The sequence below is a fragment of the Moschus berezovskii genome, chromosome 16, assembly GCF_049115385.1.
Source record: "Moschus berezovskii isolate FMDL1 chromosome 16, NW_MosBer_1.0, whole genome shotgun sequence".
NCBI lineage: Eukaryota > Metazoa > Chordata > Mammalia > Artiodactyla > Moschidae > Moschus > Moschus berezovskii.
Window position 1 is genome coordinate 41941036 of NC_142475.1, and position 21522 is coordinate 41962557.

The following is a 21522-nucleotide window of genomic DNA, read 5'->3' on the forward strand; positions in this document are numbered from 1 at the left end:
AGTCTTGGACAAACATAACTTTAGAGCGAGCAGAGCATAGGCATAAAGAAAGAGGAGCTTGCATTTTCATCTTCTTTTCATCTCGGTCATTCAGTCAGCCATTCAGAACCCTATTCAACAGAGCTTTTCATTATGCAAAAAAATGCTAATCCTTTTCCGATGCTTTCACACTTGTATAAACCCCCATTCCTTCAACTGAAAAGCAATTATATCAGTTTACCTTTCTGTCAAAAACAGGATTAATATTCCAATAACAGAATTTCCTTTCTTTTCCTATCTTTTTGCTTTAGGAAACTAGAGATTATTAGTAGAGGCATTCTTAGAGTAAGAATACATTATTTTAAATATGATTATGTGAACCAATGAGCAGGAAAAGGGGAAGAATCACAAGAAGAAAAAGTCCTTCAGTTACTGCAGAAACTCTTTTCTGTGACAGAACTGACCTTCCCATTGCAGATGCCCAAAGACAGGGAGACTCACTCTGGTCTATTAATCAGAAACAAATTATGAAAGAATGTAGCTGGACTGGTTGACACTATCCTGTCTTGGGAGACTCAGTCACAGCCTAGTAACAATGTCCTCTTCATGGGCAATGAACAGCCATGACAAATGGGGCAGAGAAACTATTTATTTGCATATGCAAATTCTCACACAAGGGAAACATGTACAAACAAGTGTCATTGTAAGGTGGATTAGCAAACAACGCTTTCTTTTTAGGACATTCTGCAGCCCAGAACATTAGTCAGCACAATTAAACCAGTCTCCATGGAGACTAATGAAATTTCACCATGGTATGAGTTAAATTAGATAGCTAGTTATGTGTTTCCACAATCCAACTTGAAATCCATTATTGTTTCGGAACAATACAGCAATTGTGCCTAGCTGATCTTTGCCAGCTCAACAAGCTTCTAAGTTGACAATTTGCATATGTTAATATAATTAAGCACTAATTACATGAAACTTGTACATATTCACATGCACTTTCCCTGGGCAATTTTCAGTTTGAACCTTGGCCAAGTCTTTAACCCTTAGAAAGGTTTTAGAGGGGAAAAAAAAAAACTCTGCCTATGGGTACAGCCCCTAGGCAGACACAGAAAGGCTCCTCATTTATAAACACAAAGCTTAACCTGGCTTCTCATATTTCTAGCAACAATGACAGAAAATATTTTGTGAGTGTGCTAGGGACCAGGGATAAGGGAACAGTGATTGAAGGGTTGTGGGGGGGAGTGGATTCATCTTTAAAGACTCATAACTAGTATCTACTCATAGGTAAGTAATAACACTCATTTCAAGAAAAATGTGAAGGAAACATTTGCTGTCACTGACATTGTTGAACACTGGGAGATGAAAATGATTTGACAACAGCAAAAATAGCAAGTAGAAAAGGAAAAAGGAGCCAGCAGCACCTAATGAGCTTTACATAAATATATGCAGAGGCAATTAAGCAATGTTAATTACTATGACAGCAGTTAATTGAATATAATTAGATATTTTAAGCCACTGAATAAAGCATAGTTAAGATTAATTTTATTGAGATTAATTGTAAATAAGGATAGATTAACTCTGTGTTTTGACAGGCATAAAAAGTAGTTCTGCAAATGAAGCAGGAGCGTGGCCACCAGTCCAAAAATCATATATTATTTTAATGTCACACCTCAGAATCATCTCCTCAATAAACATGACTTTTCAAACCCAAACAGACAGGAATCTTGAAGAAAAACAAACAGCTTGCAGAGATTAAAGAGCCTTTTGTCCTTTTTCATGTGCATTTCTTTTAACAGACTAAATTAAGCGAGTCTGGTGTACGTGTTTTAGGAAGGAACATTTCACACTGAATGGAAAAAATGTTCTATCACATATGAAATTCGTGCAGCTGTGCGGAACTTGGTCCAGATGGTTTTAGACTATAAAACACCACCAAATGATAGACAGTAGGCCTTCCTAAGATTATGTGATAAAGTCACAATCTTTTATTCTGACCTCCCAAATTTCTGCTTTGTATTATTTCTCGTCAAATCACATATTTTCTTTTACAGTAGTGCTTCTCCAAGAGGGTTAAAAGAAACATCAAGCCTACTAAGTGTTAGGAACTAATATTAAGTGAATGCAAGAAGGCCTCTTTCAACAGATAGCAGCTAAATCACTCAGCCCCAAAATGCAATGATAGCCATGACAACGATGCAGATGACAATACTTGGTTATTACTCTCACAACAATGGTTTCTCGAAATATTTCTTAGGGAAAATATTGCTAGATGAAAATCCCTCCCAAAGACCTTCACAACCAAGCTAATCCATGTACACTCTTTAAGAAAATTAACACAGTCTTCAAGAATGCTGAACAAGTCACTAATAAGAAAGAAACTTCAATTGATTTTGAAGTTAATCAATAGGTGATTAACATAATATTTTTAAAGCAGCAGAATGTATGTGTGCATATACACATATAGTACATAAACATATATATTATATTTCCAATACTTCTTAGCTCTTAATTGAACAAGGACTTTAGGCTATGGAGCCTGCCTCTACATTGCCTTGCAACTTCTTTAGGATGCCCTTAGTCTTTATAACAAAATTCCTAAAATGGTCTAGTGAAACAAGACTACGACGACAAGCCATTCTGCAGTGAAAGATTTTAAATCATCCAGCCTCTTCTAATAGACTTGAGACTTATTGAGGTAGAAACCATAAAAAATGAAGAAGGGAAATTTAATCCCTGAAATATTGATTTGCACATTAATATCATATAGGCAGAGGGCAATTTGGCTTCGTGGAAATGACACATTGTCGACCCTTGGTGAAGTCAGAGCCAATCTAACTGCTGAACATGTCTGAATCTCAAGAGTTATTAAGGGCTTCCCTTCTTGCCTTTATGACTTTTCCTCAGCCTACCAATGCAATCTTAAATGTATTATCTTTAAGAAATAATTGTAAAACCTCAGGGGTTTTCCAGTTAATGGAAGGGAGGCCAAACCACATCAGATTCTGAAATGCAACATTAAACCCTTGCAATCAACAAAACCACCTCAATTCTCATCCATCCAGTGCAGGATCTAATATTGTTATTAGAGATAATCAAATTTCATTGTGTAAATTTAGGCTCATGGTCAGAATGGAAGCAGTAAATTCTGCAATATTAAACAGCGATTTTCTCAGCCTCCTTTATGTTTTCCTTTGCTGGTGCAGCATCTTTTAAAATAATCCAACTAGCTCAAAATTAATGAGCAGATCTGGACTCATCTGCTAAAAACTGCAAAAGATTACAATAAGGCTGAACATGTTTCCTTCATTTTTAACTTTAAGTGGCAACTTTCACTTCCTAGACCTAGAGTCCACTCTCCCTGCTTACCCTACAATTGGTGCTATTGCTTTGACTTACACAGCTGGTTCACCTGACCTTTCTTTGTTCCTTAGGTACATTTCACTTTTCAGATTTATGGTATTTCCCCCATATTTCATTGACTCTATCTTCATTGCCATAAAAATGAAAACACTTAAATATGAGTTTACTTTTTAAATCCAAAAGCAACCAGCTACTGAATAAACACACAGTGATACTCTCTTCCCAGTTTATGCCATAAATAATAGAATCTTTTTTTTAAAAAAAAAAAACTAACTTGTATAAACCTTATGATCCCCACACTGAAGCCAGGTGCAAGAGGTTAAAACAGCTGGCTAGCCATCTTTTATTTTTGTGTGCCTTCCTGCTGATTGAAACCGCAAACGTTGAAAACTATCAAATATTCCCTTAAGGATTTTTCTTTTTTAAGAAAAGGAAGGAAAAAAGAAAACCTTCCTTTTAACATGCTCCTCTGTGGAGAAGAAAAACTCTAAAATACAATCAGTCACAGAGATAGTGAAATAATCCCAATCTCTCCTTTCTGTTGTATTTAAAGCATCCTTTCCAACAACTTCTAGACCCAATTGTTTGTATTCTTCAGTTAGAAAAGAGGAAAGAGGGGGAAAAAAGAAAGAAAGAGAGAAAGTCTGAGCTTGCTCTGTCAGTTTTGCCAGTAAATATAAAGTAAAACAAGTGTTGATGGCACCGAGAGTGTTACATACCCGGGCTGTGTTTTTGCATTGCTCTCAATGGAAGCGATCGATGCCTGTGTCACTGTCGCGTCCCAATCGCAGCCAAGTCTCAGCCTTAATCTAAGCAACACCCGAAAAGGCAGCGGCAGCCGCAGCCTCTCCCTGACTCTTCCATCCATCCACCCAACTAAAAATATAATACTACATATGAGCTTTAACCACTCCACGTTTATAGGGATCAAGCCACTGAAAATCCAGGAGAACACAATAAAAAAAAAAAAAAGCCCTCCTGTCTCTTGTCTCTCTCTCCTCTCTCTTCCTCTCTCCCCTCTCTCTGTCTCTCCTTTTGCCATCTACATGATCCTTGATTAAACATGGAACAGAGTTAATAAAAAAAAGGGGGGGGGAGGACTCAAGGAGAGGAAATGCAACTGTCAGAAATCGGGACCGCCAGATTTCCTGGTGAACCTGCCTCTGTCTGAGTCAGTGTCAATCCACCATCTTCCGCCAGTGAACTTGTCTTTGGGTTTTTGTTTGGTTTGGGGGGGCTGTTGTTGTTGTGTGTGTGTGCTTTTTTTTGGAAGGGGGGAGGGGAAAGGCGAGGTGGGGGCTGGAGGTGGGGGGGAGTAGGGAGAATATGTGTGTCTGTGAGTGTGTGTTGAGTGTGAGTGTGTGTATCTGTGTCTGTGTGTGTGCAGGGGTCGGGGTGTGTGTGTGTGGGGGGGGGATCCGTGTTCGCGATCTGAACCTCTGGTACCTACAAGGAGGGTGTCTCACCGAACGGTAGCTAAGACCTCACCACAACCGCGCGGGAGCGAGGAGTCGCGGCCAAAGGCGCCAGCCTGAGCCTCCGCTCTGGGCCGGACCCCAGCCCGAGCGGCCGAAAGGAGCCCCCAGCCCGGATCGCAGGTAACAAAAGAAATACAAACCAGTGCACCGTCCTCGGGGCTGGGGCGGGGGTGGCGGGGGGGGAGGGGGACAAGGTGGGGATTCCTCTGGAACTTGGGCATCGGCAAAGAAACTTTATCCAATTCCAGGAGAAATTTTATTATTTTTCCGATCGAAAAGAGCAAAAAGCCTGGGAGGGAGGGGGGAACGAGATAGAAGTAGAAGGAAGGCGAGACCCGACGCATTCCAGCCCCTCTTCCCTTAGCTGCTCCGGGCAGGAAGGCGCACTTGATGCCCGGAGAGGCGAAGAAGGTGAAGTTCGTTTGTAGACCAGGAACCCCTTTCGGGGGGCGTGAGGGGCGGGGGTACCGGGGAATAAATCAGTTCTCACAACCGGCCACAGCTCTCCCAACCATAAACACACACACACACACACACCCTTTGCCCTTTGCCAAAAAAAAAAAAAAAACAGCAGATTATTGACCCCCGGCCTCGGGCAGCTGTCCTCCGGTCTAAGGCACACCGGCCGCGAAAGCGCCGGGAGAGAGCGGCGGCCGCCTCGCGGGTCCCCGGCCTCGAGGCCCGGCGATCCTGCCTCCTAACGGAACTGCCCGGCGTCCTCCGGCGCCCGGGTCCGCGCCGCCTCGCGCTCAGGCGGACGGGCGTCTACCTGCAGCCCCGGCACGCGCCCCAGCCTCTCGGAACCCTCTGCCCGGGGCGCACGGAGCACCGGGCCTCCGCGCACCGAGCGCCCTTCGCGGAACTTGAGCCAGGGAACGATGGATGATGAGAGGAGGAGAAAATCGAGGTTGAACGGGAGGGTAGGGGAACTGGGAGAGAGGGGCTCAGGGTCCCCACCGACCACCTTCCAAACTTTCAGAGGAGGGGCGCGAAGGAAGGGGGCATCCCGACCCGGGCGCGGGGGTGCGCCACCGCCCCCCGCCGCCAGCAGTGTCCGCGCCGCCGCAGAGCTGACAGCTTCCCCGCGCCTCGAGAAAGCCCCTGGCTCGCGCTGGAGACAGAACCCGAAAAGACAGGCAAAAGGAGAGAAAACTGCTCGGCCAAACGTGGATGATCCGCCACTTAATCCAAAAGTTAAATCCCGAAAAACGCATCTCCCCCCCCCCCCCAAGAAAGTGGAAAATCAGATCCTTCAGTGCCCCCTCCCTCCCTCCGCGGAGCAAATCCTGGAGCCAAAAAAAAGGGGGGGGGGGGAAGAGATAGCAAAGGGGGGCAGAGCGGAAGAGATGGTCGGGCTGAGGGGATGTGAGCGAGAGCGAGCGAGCCGGGGGCAGAGAGGGAGAGAGGCGGAGAGGGAGAGAGAGGGAGCGAAATATCAAAGATTGTGCAAGATCAGGCTGGAAAGATAATCGATACTCGACCTAAATTTAACACAAACTACTCAATAAAAGTTAAAGAAAAAACTTACTTTCCATTTCCCCTGCAGTTCCTACTCGATCTTCGCCTCTTTTTTGTTTTGCTTTTATTTTACTTACAGCTGATCACATCCAAGTAAAACGAGAGGGTTCATTTAAAAAAAAATAAAATAAAAAAATAATCCTCGAACTTTATTGGGTGAAAATCAAAACGCTGGAGCAGAAAGTGGGGGGCATGGAGCGGTCCTCGGGGATCCGGGAGGAGTTAAAGCATGTGCCGACCGCGGTCTCGCTGTTTGGTTGTGAAGGGGTTGGGAAAGGAGGAAAGGAAATGAAAATCCGATATGTCTTTATTCTGCTAATTATTATCGTTTTAGCCCTGTTTAAAAAAAATGGCTGATTAAGTTGAGTGCGCATGTCTTTGTGTGTCTATTCCCGATATGCACTCTGGGAATGAGAGAGGAGAGCGAGGGAGAGGGAGAGGGAGCGGGGGGAGAGAGAGGTGTAATTAGTGAGGTGATCAACATTCCCCAGACTGCAAATGACGCGCAGCCCGGACTCGGAGCAGCCCCAGAGCCTCGCGGCTTCCGAAGCTCGGAGCGCTGCGGCGGGAGCCCGGGACGCGGCGACCACGGAGAGGGCAGGGACTGGGGACCTCCGGGGCTCGCACCCCACGCGCCCCTGTGCGCGCGACTCCCAAACTTCATTAGACACACACACACACACACACACACACACACACTCAGCAAGGAGGGGGAGAAAATAAAACACAAATACCTCCCAAGCCGTGCCCTTTAACCACTCCGAAAAAAATTTTTTTTCTCATTTTAATGAGGCAAAGTAATTATTATCGGACCAGAGATGTGTTTACTAGGGAGCTTTAAGCAGCAATAGGAAAGTGAGGGCACTGGAAAGGTTTTCTCTGCTGAGTTACTTCTGCTACGTCCAGGAAAGCACTTTAATGGCGAAATGCAGGATACTGAGCAAATATGCAGATATATGTAAATAAAGGGTGCCTGGCTGTGTGCAAACCCCGCTCTGCCCTGCCTATTTCAAAAGGCGGGATTGCACCCAGGGTCCGTAGACACTCAATTTAAACACGTTATCTTTTGCTGGCAACATGCAGGAGAGAAAACCCAGGGCATGGAAGATGGAAGGGGTTAGTTTAGTCAAAGTAAACTTTCAAATGAGGATAAGTGCTGGTTACAAGGGTGTTCATGGGGGTCTTGATGCTAGCCTTTATGTAATATTTTTGAATATTTTATCAGAATTGCATAAGTTCAATGTAATAGCTTTAAGAAGACTTAGGAAGAAAACCTTTCATCTTGTGAGTCTGTTGAATTATCTTTCTTGAAGTACATTATGATGAATTTTAAAACCCCACTACAGATCTCATTAGAATGAAATATACTTGGTATTTTCTGGTGCAAAATTTAAGGTGGCTGATTCTCATTTGAAAATCTAATTATCTCTTTCCAATATTACAGATGTGAATATGAGTGACACTTTCATTAAAAGATAATTAACTAAAACTAGGAATAGACATACTTTTAAATACCCCCTACTGAATATGGAATATATCTCTCTATATATATATATCTCCTTTGCTACTCAAAGATAGCATCTCGATACACTGCCACACCACAGGTTACAAGTGGACACCATCTATGCAATATTTCAAAAATAGGAATTCTAGAGAGAAGTTGAGAGTAACAAATCAAACAAGCAAAGAACAGGAAATACTTGCAATGGTCAGCTTCCTGGACAGGTGAGGCATCAGCTCCTTTGGAGCTGACAGGCCTTTGAAGTTCTGGATGGCCAGGATCTGCTTCAAAACCTTGACTTAGGCCTTAAGCACCAAATCTAGGAAATACCGACTGAAAGGTTTATTGCGCAAGCACTAGGAACAACAGAGCCTGCAAACATGCATCTTTCTGGGCCCGAAAACTTGTGTTATCAGGGAACATTTGGAAAATCCCAAAACTGATGCAAACGGGATTAAAAAACCAAACAAAACACCTGGGAGGATAAAAGCGCAGGCGTCAAAAGAGCAGACTTAGGCCCAGATCAGGAAAGCTGGTTGCCTACAGCAGCTGGTTAAGGTTACAATGAAAGTGCAGAGGCTTGGAGTGGAGACTAAACCCTAGATATGGTCTTTATTAAGAGAGAGAGAAAGAGAAAAAAAAAAAAATCTCCCACCTTAGGAATCTAGAGTCAGTACATGTACTAGTGTGTTAGAAACCAGGACTACTAAACGTTAACAGAAAGAAAACTATCTACTTCTCCAAAGACTTCCTTCCATTTCAAACTTGTTTGGGAAGAAATCTGCCCAGAGTGGATGGCTTCCTAAAATTTCGGAGGTACTTTGTTTACAGCCCCACCTTTACATGGCAACTCTCTCAGGAGTCTGCTAGTGGGTGTCTGATTGCGCCTCAGTGGGGTTTATCCATGTGCCTTAGGAAATATACATACCCACGAAAGTAAAATTTAAATTCCCTGAAACTTACACGTGAAGAAGGTGTTTATGTAGCGTTACTGTTTATCGAAAAACACCCCAGAGAGCAAAAATTCTGGCTTTAAAAACTATTTGAGGTGCGTGTATGTGGAAGAGGGTGGGGGATTTTAAAGAGGCTAAGGGGAAATGAAGGCAGGGAAACTTTCAGGTACAAATCAGAAAAGATCAAGCCCTTCGCGGGAGAGGGTTCCATGTACAAGCTCACTGATGGAAAAACCATTTCCTGAGATTTCAGACGGGTAAATGCCTATGATGAAGGAAACACCTGAGAACAATAAGTCTGTTTCAGGCTCAGGTGAAGAAAGGGGTCTATTTCTGGCATGGAAGAATAGGGAAATGATGATCATTTCGTTTTCAAGTTCTCCTTTATTTCTTTTGCCTCCCCCCACCCCCGAAACACCATCAATAATATTAATGTCATTAATGTCAAAACACCAAACGTCAAATAAGGAAAACCATTTTAAAAATTTTGGTGGCTATTTCTCTTCTGTGCCCGCGTCCCTTCTTCTCTTGAAAAATACAGCTGGGGTGTGTGTGTGAGTGTGTGTGTGTGTGTGTGTGTGTGTGTGTGTGTGTTGGGGGGCTGGTTATTGAATTCCAAGTAAGAAAACAAAAGGAAGAAGGATTTGTAAGAGGGGCGCCCACTTTTGCAATCTCTTCTGCTAGCGAGTATTCCCTCTCCTAGTGTGTGTGTGTGTGTGTGTGTGTGTGTGTGTGTTTTCTTTTGAATCATCTCTTCCTGGTCCTCTTTCACCTCTTTCCTAAGAAGACAGGCTGGGGTGAGGGTCGGGGGTTAATGGGCTGAGGGGAAGGGGCAGAGAGGAACTAGAACAGAGTCAAGAGTTTCCTCCAGGGCTCGGCCTTGGAGCTCGCGGAGGGGAGCTGGGAGCCGCAGCCTCAGGTCTGCGAGGGGTGGGCCCGGAGGCGCGGAGCGCGGCACCGCGGGCAGGGGCGCGGCAAGGCGGGCGAGCTCGAGCCCAGCCCGCGGGCTGCTCCGGGGCGCGGGCGCGTTCCTCCAGGCTCGACCCGGCTGGGCCGCTGCCCCCCGCGCCCTCGTCCTCCGCCCCTGGCTCCGGGAAACCCAGCTGCTCCGCTCGGGTCCCTGCGGGCTCCTGGCCGTCCACCTTTGACCCTGCACCCCCACCCCCACCATCCCGCTGTCCCTAAACTCTGCGCGAACCCGCCGCCGCCCTCACAGAACGCTGGGCTACTTTTGATTCCAAAGTGAAACGAGCTGAGGTTTGCCTGCCGCCCCCAGAACTTTGCCCAGACCCTCTTTTGCACTTTCCCCAGGGCTGCCCCCGGCGAGCCCAGCCCCCGGCTGAGCACTCGGACCCTGACCCCGGGTGCCGAGCTGAGGGAGCACCCAAGAGGGCTACCAGGTGGTTGGGTGTGGAGTGTTGGCAGCAAGGAGTAATTAACATGGAGACAAAAGGTAATTTCCACTTCTAGACTTTTTCTCGGCGTATTTTATTTCCCAAATCTCTGCGGCGGACACTCTGGGCTTTCCCATCGGTTTGATGAGTCTTTAGCTGTCCCCACTTCCCCCGCCCTGCTCTGGCCAAGTCTCTAATAAATACCCCACCTCCCTCTCCCTTAAGTCTTCCAGTCCCAGACCAACCCCAGCCCAAGGGGGAAAGGTTCCCAGTCTTTTGACAGCGCTTCCGGGGTCTATAGATGAGCTCAGTTTGAAACGAGGTATTACAAGTGATTTCAGCGTTAGGAACTCTTTATATCACCACAGACACTTTCAGATCCTCAGGCCCCCTCCTCCTTCCTTCTTTTTGTTGGGTCTTCTCCCCCCGGGGGCTGTTTAACAAAGGCAGTCTGTTAACTAACATTTTTGTTTAACTCAGCAACTTCTTTCCAAAACACACTTAAACCTGATACCAATGTCTGTCATTTTGTTTGAGTGGAGAGGTGTGTATGTGTGTGTGTGTGGAGGGGAGTATATATGTAACGGGGAGATAGTGAAGTTGACAGTGAATCGGAAAGTGCAAGGCATATTGGGGAAAGTGTCACGAACATTATATTTCCAGTGGAATAACTGAAGAAATTGTGTGGGAAAGCCACTTCTCATTACCATGAAAAAAAGTATTTTTCCTTGAGAATTCACAAAAGGGAGGGAAGATAATTAAAATATGAACTAACATCCAGAATGAACACTCTCTTTGATGGTGAGAGTGAACTAGATAAAATGACATTCAAAGAGGAAAGGCATTGTGAGTGTGTGTGTGTGTGAGTGTCTGTGTGTAGTATTTGTGGGCAGTTAAATCCCTCCTTCACTGATTCTCTCCCCTCCCCCAACCTGGTTCTTCTCTGTAGTCACCTTTAAAAAAAAAAACATAAAAATGACCCCTCCTACTCCTGGGTTCTATCTCTGTATTTCCATATTCCCATATATGTCTCCCTTTCTATACTTAAGTCCAGTTTTTGCTTTAACTTTGAAGTAAATCAGTTTTATCTTTTTTCCCCCCTGGAGGTTCTGACCCGGTTTTGTGTGTGTGTGTGTGCGTGCGTGCGCGCGTGTGCAGGGGTCATTATGTAAAGTTAGACACAGGTAAGGTAAGGTATGGGGAGGGGAGAGGGGTTATGGAGGGTCTGAGGGAAGAATTAAGCCAGGGGAGAAAGGAAAGACAAGAGAAAAGTCAGACGCCCTCTGGCCTTCCAGAGGTCAGGGCTCAGACAGTGCTGTGACCTCCTTTCCCTCTAGGCAACCAGCCCAGTGTTTATAAACAAAATCAGACAGGTCTGTTCCCAAACAATAGCACTTCACCAACTTCACAAGCATGTCTATAGCTCTTATGCAAATGAATGAGAAGTCCTTATCACCACTGCCCCCCCCATCCCACACACTTGCACACTCACACCATCCAGGGTCACAAACACACCCTTCTCAAAATACAAGGAGCTATTTCCAGCAAGAGTAGCCAACGAAATTTTACGTTCGGTCTGGGGAAGAGCTCTAACAGACAACGATGCAGATGGGAAAAGACAGACAAGCGACGGAAAAAAAGAATAACTGTGATTTCACTGAATAGAAGATACAGTTGTGATCTTTTTAAACCTGAAACATCTATATTTAGTCAGTAAAATGCAGTATAGACAATGTATTAACTGCAGCCACCAAACAATTATTTTAAAACAAGACATTACAGTCATCCAAACATCCACATTTCTAAGGCAAAAAAAAAAAAAGGTCCAGATCTTTATAGTTGAAGAAAAGCCACCACCCACCTCTGTATGAAACATCCCTAAATATTAGACAAAAGCACCATTAAATCCTACAGCAAACAGTCCATCTGATCTAAGTTATAAAATGTATAATTAAATCCATCTTTAATTACAAAAGGCAGCTAGCAAACTAGATGAATCAAAGATTTTGAAACAAATGTTGTTTGTCAAGGTATAGAAATGATAACTTTACATTATATTGCAATCAAAATTCCACTTTAGGAATAAACTACAAGAAAGGGAAAAAAAGCTGAAAGCAAAAAAAAAAAAGGCATTAAATGATTTTCCAAGTTTTACTTTAAAATAATTATCAACAAAAGTCTAACAGAAAAAGGTTAAAGAAAATATACCTCAGAGCAAAAAGATCATCTCCTTTTCTTCTTTGTCTATCAGTCCCCTGTTAAAGCATATGGAAAATGTTTTCAAAATGCCCAGATTTGGCACATTGTCATTGCAAAGAGAGGAGCGCAGTGATGCTGTTAGAGAAAATGGGAAATAAATTCAGGATTGGGTGCTGCCTCCTTCAATGCGGATTTATCTAAGTTTAATTTAATATTCCGCAATCACTGAATGATCGCATATAATTCACCAAGATTTTAAGGGGCTTTATTTAAATACCTTGAACAACAAGAGGTTGGAATTTAAACCATTGCGGCCATTGCTTGTATTTTTAAAAATTTTCCTATTAGAAGAACTTTAAGTGGCAATTTCTGATAATAAAAGAAAAACGATGAAGGTTTGGGTTTTTTTAAGGGTTTGTTAAAGGAGAACATTAGCTTTATTAAAATCATTCTGAACGTAAAATCAAAAAGCACAAAATGGTTGTTTGTAAAACACTAAACCTTTAATCGATTTTATTGGCATTCCGATCGATTAGATAAACGGAAATCTATAGCAAACATCAAAGCATTTAAAACATTTTCTCTATCTCATTTATAAACAAAACTTTTCTTTTCAGCAGAAAAAAATGATTATCAAACGACTAACAGGAAATTCTTCAGATATCAAATTACGATAATAAAATTATTTCCACATGGAAAGGGATAATGACAATGATGATAGTAATTACAATAATGAATAATTCAACAACCCTTTGACATGTATGGAAGAACCTCGAGCAGAAACCACTCTTGGAGGGGGGGTACTTTAAAATAAACACTTTCTTTATTTTAAAAGGAAATATTTTTAAGAGACAGCTCAAGGGGAGTAGCATAGGTGTGGCTGTCGGACTAGCGTTAATCTCCCTGCTGTTGCAAAGGAATCAATTTCTTTACCGGCGTTTCCCTTCCAAATTGAGTTACTTTTTATTAGCAAAGATTAATATGCAAATGTCAGTGAGCCCTACCAGATCTGGAAACTTGTGTCTGAACCTGTCTTCTACTCATACTAAAACGTGATTCCTAAACTATAGAGGAGAGTGGGGGGCGAGGACTGGACGCCCCAAACCTGAAGGTCATTACACACATCTGATCCTTTAAGTGAAGGAAAACAGTTCATTTAGAGCTAGGAGAACTGCTGTCCGGAGTAATGCAACCATCAGAGCTTCTGGCATTCTGGCTGCAGCAAGAGGAAGTGTTGCTGTAACGGGTATTATGTTTATTTGTTAAAGAAAATCAATGAAAGTGGCTGTAAAGTAGTTAGTGAGACGTGGGTTTGGGACTCGCGGTGAATCGTGACTCCGGCAGGCTGAGCGAGCAGCTCTTCTTCTTGCCAGAGAAGTCCCCGCGTCGCCCCGAGCCGGGCGCTGGCGGCGCGGCACCTGGTCCCAGCTCGCGGGTGCTGCCCCGCGGTGCTCGCGCCACCGCCCGAGTCCCTGCAACTCTCTGTCCGTTCTGCTTCAGTCCCGGCGATTGCTGCCTCTGGGTGACAGAGGGGGCCTTCCCACGCCCTCCCGCCTCTGCACACACCTTTTTCCGCCTGCTCTCTTACTGACTCTAGTAGTGCCTTTACGCTACAGGTCTGAACTTCTGCACTTCTTTTTCCTTCTCCTGGCATCTCTCTCTTCTGCGTCTCTTCGTCCCGCTGGTGAATCGCCGAATATTTCCTGCCTCCCCCGCCCCTCCCCCGTTTCTCTCTCCTGCCGTTTTAATTTAGCACCCGGGTCTTCTTACCCTCGCACTCCTATCCTCTCCTCCAGACATTCCAGAGAGTTCTCATCACACCAGAATGCACTCTCTTTCTCCTCCTCCTTCTCCCCTTGGGTTGGAGAGCCGCGGGGCGTGGGGGGGGGGGGTGGCGGGGAAGATTGCGAGTTCAACTCCCAAGGGTTTTATTCTATTCTTTTAACAGCTTTACTTTCCCTTTTCTTCTTTGCGTAACCTTCACCTACCTCCTAATTTATAACAGAAGCGGGTCCTTTCCCTTTCATTTCCTAGTTTACAGTTCCCGTCTGGGGGTGTGCGTGGCATACGCAACTCTCTGCATCCCACCTCTCAAGCCAGCATCGTTCCCGCATCCCCCATCCCCCGGGCTACTATTTTCTTTTACTTGGTTGCCGTCTAATTGCACTTTCTCTTCTCAGGATTAAGTTAGTTATCCTGATTTAAAGTTCTCCGGATAGCACCTCTTTATTTGTCAAATGACTTCATTCCCCAGTTGAAGGGTGGGGGTTGAAGGGGACAGTGTGTCACCCACTTAAGTCCCTTTTAACACCCCAGTCCCACCACTACCCGCCCAGGTCATGTCTTGTGTGAATGATAACGAATTTCGGACGATTTTCCCTCTCAACGCTTGCCGATTACTTAGGAGTTATTCCTGAGCGCGTCTTAAACCCCTCACTTGCATCCTCTGGCGTCGAGTGGTCATCCTTCCAACCTTCCCCACCCCGCCTCCTCTCCTTCCGTCCCCGGCAGCCCTGGCTGCGGGCGGAGCGCAGTCTAAAGACCTCGTCCTCTCACTTCTGTTTCTTGCTGCTGCAGCTGCCGCTGAAATTCGCTGTGGCCGCTGCCTCTTCCCGCTTTAATCCCAGACCTCCAGTCATTGGGCAGCTCCTCAGAGGCAAGAAGTCAACACCATGGCAACCCGACAAGCCTATCAAATCACCGGCTGGTGTGACAGCGGCAACACTGCAGGCAGGAGTGGGTTGGGCAGAAGAGCAGAGTGGCCGCCACGCTCAGGTACACGGTCTGGGAGTGGACCGCAGCTGTCAGCCTCCAGGGTCTGGCTACAGAGATGTGCACCACCCAGTTCATACCCCTACCCTGTAGATCTAGAAGAAGAGGGAAAGGGGGTGGGGGTGGGCGGGGGAAGGGATGCGTGTAAGATTGGAAGAGCTTCGCAAGAGAGTTTCAAGCTAAAAGTAATCAGAGCCCTAGATATTGTAAACTAAAGATGCCTTGTGTCCCAGTATTCCCTGAAACCCAATCACAGTAGCCTCAGAATCAAATTTAAAGGGTTTGCACAAAGGTATGGTGTTTTTCTTCACCAGTTCTATCACTTGCTTGGACAAAATTAATGAAACATTCTGGAGTCCCAAAAGGATATAGGAAACTGTGACCTTTTAAAACTTTTACTGTCTGGGAAGTGTTGGATTCTGCAAAAACTCAACATCACTTTCAGCTATGCTGATTGCCTTGGAAATGACCTACACTTCACCTACAACTGCCCTTTCCTTGTTCTTTCCTAAAATGTGGACTGTGTGTAATGTATGTTCTAGATCTCAGTTCTCTAGAGAAGAAGCAGAGTCTTAACTGGGAAATTTGAGCGTTTCTCTTGGGCCTAACCTGCCTTTGTAATTTCCTCACTTTCCTTAAGATACTCCCAAGTAGGCAGACAGAATAAGATGGACTTTTGCTAATATTTTAGAACAACTTGTTAATTAACATGAGATAGATTGAAAATACATTTTTCTTTTTTTGATTTTAAAAGCACAGAGTGTTTTTGAGAAACACAGCATGCTTTTTCTCCATTATAATTCCACTGTGAAACCTTTAACAAATATGTGTATGGTATGTTATCATTAACCATATAAGCCCCTCTATCACTGATCTCATCATTGATTTCAAAGTTTCAGAACACGCTTTTATCTGTTGAAGTTGGATAGGACAGAAAGAGAAATCCATTTCATAATGAAGGTCCTGTGCAACATTGAGGAAATCTATGAATTCTAAAATCTACCCTTAAGTCCACCTCACATAAACACAATTCACTAAATAAACAGTTTTCATATTGATCTAACGTCTAAACTTTTTTAGGCTCTAAAGTGTATAAGTATTTAAATTATCCTTGGCATTTATAAAATCCTAGAGGACTGGAAAGGTTTCTTAAAACAGCAATTGTAATATTAAGCAAAGTAGGACAGCCAATTTTTGTGGCTCTAGAGAGAAATTCAATGAAATCTTGAACTTCATTTCCTTACTTTCTCTATAATTCATTGTTGATGGATCCTAATATTAAAACAGTACATTTTCAGCATATAATTTATTACTGACTCAAAATGGGTATAATAACTGACATTGGAGAAGCAGGTCATGATATGCTAGAGAAAACTTTTGGACATAATATGATTTCCCCTGCAGTGAAACTCTAATAGCATTCTGGTAACATTTTCTTATTCTATGCCACTCTGCAGAGTTGTTCAATGAAGAACCATCAAGCACACAGAACCGAAATTTGGTTATAGTTTAAATAGTTAACTCAGTGCCAAGTTATTGATATCCTTTAGTATTTTTGCAATTCACATTGCATTTGATAGGTACTGAGTGTTTACAGTGGGAAATGTATGAAGAAACATAATTCCATGATTTTAAATGAAAATGCATATATTTAATCTGTTATCTTCCAGGAACAAACTTGTAAATTTAAAATGTTCTCAAAGAGAAGTTCAACGAAATGTGCAAAAACCTTCAGTACATTTTTAGCTTCAGTATGAGTAAATGGGTACAGGAAATAAAACATTTAAAATTTTATTATTTCACTTAATTAAATAGCATACTTAGTTAGTGGACAACTTGATTTATTTATTTTTTTGGCAACTTTAAATACCTTAGGTTCTATAAGTCTATTTGTGTTTGAACATGTGTATGCTAGTCAAAGACATGTTCAGATACTGTCATTCACATGTTTATTTGTAATATTTCTAATTTAAAAAATTAAAATAAGGTGAAGTTCATAAATTAATACATTTAAATGAAAACAAATATCTAAATATTCTATTAGTTCCTTTGCATTTCCTAGAAATGGTAATTTTTTTCTTTATTATTTTTCTTCTGCCACATATAAATTATTAACAATTAAGCAATTTTTTGCGTATACCATAGAGATATTTATTTTGTCATTAAAAATGAATTTAGTGTCTACCCTCAAACATACCCTCAGACTATACAGTATATGACCATCTGCTTAAATATAGATTTATGTACATGCCACACATGTTGCTAGTCAGCTCTGTATTCAAATCTACAATTAAAACTATTTTCTGTACATTTAGTGTTTTCACTGTGGATGCTGTTGGAAAGGGAGAATTTGTCTTTTTAACTAATGAATAAAATGGTGGAATTAAATGTAGTTTAAGTGCTAAATTAAAAAATGAAAAATCAATGCAAGACTGCCTTGCTCGTTTTCAGCAGAATGGATACCATCTCCATAGAGTTCATTCTTGACCTTACCTGAGTAAGTACTTTAACTTAAACTATGAGATGCACCTAGAGGGGTAAAACATTGAGCTTAATAGGAAGACAGTTAATAACCTTTTTTCATCCTCATACGCTATCAATCATGGCTGTCACCAGTATGCTGAATCAAAGCAAAAGTGTTCTTCACAGATGACTGATTAGAAACGCAAAATCACAAGATCCATCTTCATGGTCACTTTTATTATAGTCATTTTTAAACTGACAGCAACCTGCTCAGTTTCAGCACACTGGGCATCACAAATAGTGTCACTCAGTGCAGCTAAGCATGAGAAGAGGTTGGTTGGATTATACTTAAAAATAATTAGGCCCTCAACCTTTTGTGGAGCCAAGAAAAAGGTTTTTCTCCCTCCATCCCCATATATTCTCCCCCACCTCCATAACTTGCTTTGATTCCGCTGTATCATGAGTTTAATCATCTTGAAAGGAGGTGATCAGGGTATGTATAGTTTTATCCTCTTTAATTATCTAGGAATTAGGAAATGGATATGTCCACTTGAGAATTACAGATAACTTTTTGTCTACTGCTTTTTGTCAACTTCAGGACAAAGATCATTGCTACCCTTTGAAAGTGGGTTCTTTTTATATAGAAATGTGTTTTAAGGCTAAAAGCCTGAGGAATCTGTGTAGTCAGGTACTAGTGAATGATACCTGCTATGAGGGGCTCTTCTCTGTTGAAGACATTTACTTGCATCACCTGGATGCTGTAGCGTTGGAATTACTTGGATTATAACTATCTAAATGCATAATTTTAAAGTGGCCAAGATAGTAACCATTAGGTGACTATGTAAATTCTCCTTTATCCTCCCATATTATTTTCTTTTGGCCCTAGAATATTGAAACAATGACAAATTTGAAAAACCAACAAGTAGATATACATAAAACTCCTTAAACTAGGAGGTTTAAAATAGTTACAGTTGAATCAAATGATAAGAAACTTTCTCTTTCCATGAAGTCTTGATCTTTATGCTACAAAGATGACCCTTTCAGGTTTATTTCATGCTATTTTTATACATTCCATTAGAATGTCTTATAATATTATAGGGTACTAGTGATACAAATATATACATGGGAAAATTGTAATAGAAAAATTTCAAAATATGATGTGATTCTCATGCCCATCTTATGAGCTCTTCATTTTCTATTTAAGGAAAGAAAACCCAATTGAATTTAAATTTTAATTTAGTAATTTTAACCAAAATGTCCTATTTGAAATTTCTTTACAGTTCTCTTTTCCCTTCATCTCAAATGTTCATTTCCTTGTTAGCAGCTAAACACACACACCCATACAGAAAAAGAGAGAGAGAAGAAAAATTATCAATGAGATTTTTGTATATAGTATAATGCCTTCATACTCATTTTCAAAAGTGTTAACATTCTACTTTAATAACTCTTTGTAAAGCTACCAATTCTTTTCCTCTGTTTCTACAAACATACCTACACCCCTTTATTGCTTTATTCTAGATTATGAGAGTGCTTTCCTTCTCTACACAAAATACATCAATTGACAAGATATATATATATGTGTATATATATATATAATGATATCTGTATTTACACAGATGGCAATAGATGCACAAATATACTTTCTGTGTATAAGAAGGCTAATGTTAATTTCCTTAAATAGTGTACATTGTTAATACATATTTTTCTATGAAATTAAGAGATTATGAAATATCTCAATTAGCTATTTAGCTTGATTTTAAATTCTTAGGTAAATGAAGTTGTCTTAGAATTTTAATAGATACATGTGTTGATATTTTAAAATATTTACACTTTATAAAAATCATTGATAATACTTACCAATATGTTAACTATGTAAAATTGTTTAAACAAAATGATTACATATTTTAACAGCTACATAATTTCATACATGACAATGTAATAATCACTTTAATGGCTACATTTTCAGTTTACTTTAATGATAAAAACAATTTCTCCTGACAAAATGTATGTGTGTGAGTGTGTGTGTGTGTATTTGCGTGCTTAGTTTGGATAAATTTATGCTTTTAGAAAGGGGAGTATCCCATAGGATGCAATATTATTTTTTTTAAGTTAATTTTCAGTATAAAATATTCTTTGTGACTAGGTTATAGTAGTAAGAATATTTATGGAAAAATATTTAATTGAAATAAATGGACTAAATATAGCACTTACAGCTACTAAAAATAATTCAGTGAAATGACATGTATGATTTTTGCCATCATCTTGGTAAACTATACAGGTGGTCACTATAGATCTTAAACATTTATCTTTAGTATGATTTATAAAAATTATAGATCTGGAGTCATGTTTTCCTCACTACATGGGTCTTAATAGAAATAAAAATAGTTTTCCTTTATATTTTGGAAATTTAATCAAAACTACTTAAAAATTAACTTCTTTTGAAAGTTACTATGGAGAATCATTGAGAATTTTGTTTTAACATAATTTGAAAAGTATTCACTTACATTTAAAGCATTATGGTTAATTTATAAATTTTTTTTCTTTTTAAATCTCAGCATCTTTATTTACTCGAAATGTTTGTCTGACTGTTTTGTTGCTATTTGTTTAAAAACATGTCAGTTTGTGCACCTTGTTTGTGCTTACGTTTGTGTCATTGAGAATGTTCTTGTGCTTAAGTGAATACATAAAATATACAATTTTATTTAATATTAGAATATCATGATATACAGACTAGCATGAAACTCATAATTTAGTTTGTAGAGATACATTTAATACATAAATACATATTCATCAGAGAATATTTTAAACTAAAGAAAGACTAATGATGTTTGTGCATTTCATTTAGAACTGAAATTTATATTTGTGTATTGCATGTAATACAGGATGCCTACATACTTATGTATAATTACACCTAAATACTCTCAAATTTAGATTATTGACTTCTTTAAATTGTAAAACACTGTTGCACACAAATATTACAATTATCCTGCCACACTTGTATTTATGCAGCCTGAATATGCAGTTATGGCATCTTTCTTTTTCCTGGGGTATGATTTTCCCCTGATACTGGAATTGTTCTTGGTTGAATCTTTGTGATGAAAAGAAAAGCTGTTATATGAGTGTCAGTTTGCAATAAATGTGTGAGAAGTTGTACAGTCAGGATAGACTGACCATCTTTTAGTGTGTCTTCTCTACCTGGGTTTCAGAGCTCCAGTTCCCTACCAGTGATATTTAAAGAGAAAAGAAATGAAAGCAAAGGTCATACAAAAATCACCTTTAACATTTTACAGTGAAAATGGGAAAATTTAGAAATATTTACCATAATTTGTTATACGATTTTAATTTCTTTTCTATATTAATTTTCAAAATACTATTTTATAACTAACTCATTTAAAATTGTCATTCTGTTCAACTCTTCACTTACATAAAAGATATTCAGCCCTTTAAAATCTTTACAACTGAAATTATTGTTTTCTCTATCATTTGTATTCTTCAAAGCTTCCTTCCATTCAGCTGAAGTAAAGCTTTAGGATGCATTTGATAACAGTAAAGCTAAAGGATGCATTTGATAACAAATAGACTGTTTTGATCAGCCTGTTCTATTCTTACCTTGAACTTCAATTTACAAAGCGGTATGCAAATAGATTTAATGACAACTTTTCAGAACACACCCCACGATGTTAGTGATGTTTTCAAGTAAAAAATTTAGGATACTATGATACAAAGATCCCTTTTTTGATAGTTAAAACTTTTATATGTAAACCTTCACTTATGTATTACACAAGCACTAAAGAATTTTAATGTATTGCAGTTCATTTTGCAATATTTGCACAAACATTCAGAGTAGTATTATGTTGCTTAGTTATTTCATTATATTATATTTCACATTTAGATTTTCA

At 40.8% G+C, this 21522-nt stretch overlaps 1 protein-coding gene across 4 annotated transcripts in view; it reads right to left on the reverse strand.

The window, feature by feature from the left end:
• ZFHX4 (zinc finger homeobox 4) overlaps nucleotides 1-6720 on the reverse strand; it is a 214074-nt gene extending 207354 nt beyond the window's left edge. For 3 of the 4 annotated variants that reach the window (XM_088844788.1, XM_088844787.1, XM_055431616.2), the window contains exon 1: nucleotides 6352-6720. The gene's annotated coding sequence lies outside the window, so the exon portion shown is untranslated. Of the gene's footprint in view, nucleotides 1-4064; nucleotides 4349-6351 lie in introns of those variants that run through there. The other variant, XM_088844786.1, reaches the window with a different exon arrangement.
• Between the last annotated feature and the right edge of the window lie 14802 nt (nucleotides 6721-21522).